The sequence below is a fragment of the Penaeus chinensis genome, chromosome 5 (genome assembly GCF_019202785.1).
Source record: "Penaeus chinensis breed Huanghai No. 1 chromosome 5, ASM1920278v2, whole genome shotgun sequence".
In the NCBI taxonomy this organism is placed as follows: Eukaryota; Metazoa; Arthropoda; class Malacostraca; order Decapoda; family Penaeidae; genus Penaeus; species Penaeus chinensis.
The window spans coordinates 2,603,167-2,605,313 of NC_061823.1; positions in this window are offsets into that span (position 1 = coordinate 2,603,167).

Sequence of the window (2,147 nt, forward strand, 5' to 3'; positions counted from 1 at the left end):
ATTATTATTACCAAGATCATTTGAAGGCATGCACGCCCAGATTTTCTGAAATTCCGTTTAATACATGTGTTGTTAAGTATCGATATTTCCACGTTAATGCACTCAGTCTCTTCGTCGTGTATTTACGTTAACATATAAATGCTAATGTTATAGATGAACAAAACATTTCATAAATATTTCATATTTCCAGGAACTGCTTTGAGAGCACTTTTGGACGCGCATTCCTTCCTTTCTGCTGGAATCATTGTACTACCTCTGTTATTACTAGCAGCTGTTGTGGTTGTTTTTGTTGTTTCATTTTTCTTTGTTTTTGGGGGTTGTGGAGGCTCGGCAAGCCTTCTCACTCTGGATTAGCTTGCGCTCGTCAAGAATCTCCTATTTTTTTCTCAGTCATAAATTAAACGATAAATGAGATGAAATAGCATTTTAGGAATAAAGTTTACTTGATGTTGTTTACTAAAAAAAAATTTAAAAAAAAAAAAATTACAGTGATCATTGGGAAGCGACTAGATTTTAAATAATAAATTCATGAGCTGAAGGCATTGTGCCTGGTGTAAGCAGAAGAAATGCTATGCACGCCATTTATTTACTCTGCAATATGTAAAACGTAGTAGAGCTTAAATAATATACCAATGCACAACAAACAGTAATTATGCACAGAATAAAGAAAAACAAGTTAAAAAAAATATTTACGAGATTGTACAATTGGCAAATTATATTTTCGGATCATATCAACCTAGTTGACTTTGAACACCTGTATGTTCGAGATTACTTAGAACGTCGCTCATCACTTTGTAGACCTTTCTAATCAATTTTCATTTTCTTTAAAGCCTTTACTCCTTTTAAGTTGACGAATTTACGTAAAAATATGAAATATTCGATGATATTTAGAGTTCCACTGACCAATGAGCAACTTTGTTTCAAACGTGTCTGAGCTCCAGCTGTCAGAGTTAAGTGAAGAGTTAGTAGTAATATCACACCATTATTATTAGTGTTATCATCTTTATTATTATCATTATGATTAGTTATCATTATCACGATTTTCAGTTATTATTATTATTACTATTATCATTATTATTATTATTATTATTATTATCATTATTTACATTATCATTATTACCATTATTAGTATTTACATTATCATCATTCTATTAACATTATCATTATTATTGTTATAATTATTATTGTTATTAATATCAATGTTATAATTATTATTGTTATTAATGTCAATGTTATCATTAAAATTCTCATTATTAATATAATTATTATCATTTATTCATTCTTATAGTCATTATCATTAAAATAATTGTCATTTCTATTGCTGTTCTATTCCTGTATTATCAGTATTGTTATTATCAACATTGTAATTATCTTATTATTACCATCATTATCATTATCGCTAGCATTAGTAGAAGTAGTAGTAGAAGTAGTATCATTATCATCATTATTATTATCATCATCATCATCATCGTTATTATTGTTATCGTTATTGATATTATTATTGTATTTATTTTTATTATTATTATTATTATTTTTATTATTATTATTATTATTATTATTGTTATTATTATTATTATTATTATTATTATTATTGTCATTGTTATTACTATTGTTATTATTATCATTTTTATCATGTTTATCATTTATTACCATCATTTTTACTGTTATTAAAATACTGATTATCATTACTGTTATCTTTATCATCATCATTATTATTATGATTAATAATAATACTGTTATCATTATCATTATCATTATTCTTATTATCATTACCATATCATTATTTCTAATATTATTATCATCATATCATCATTTCATATTATCAATATCATTATTACTATCATTATCATCATCATTATTATTATCGTTATTATTACTATTATTATTATCATTATTATTATTATTACTATCATTATCATTATTATCATTATTATTATTATTATTACTATTAATATTATTATTACTAATATTATTACTATCATCATTATTTCATTACTATTACCATTATTTTCATTATCATTAGTATCATTATAACGATTATTATTGTGATCATTATTATCAATTATTACTATCGTCATTATCATTATAAATATTATAATTATTGTTACGATACTCATTATTATTATTATTATTACTTTTATTATTAG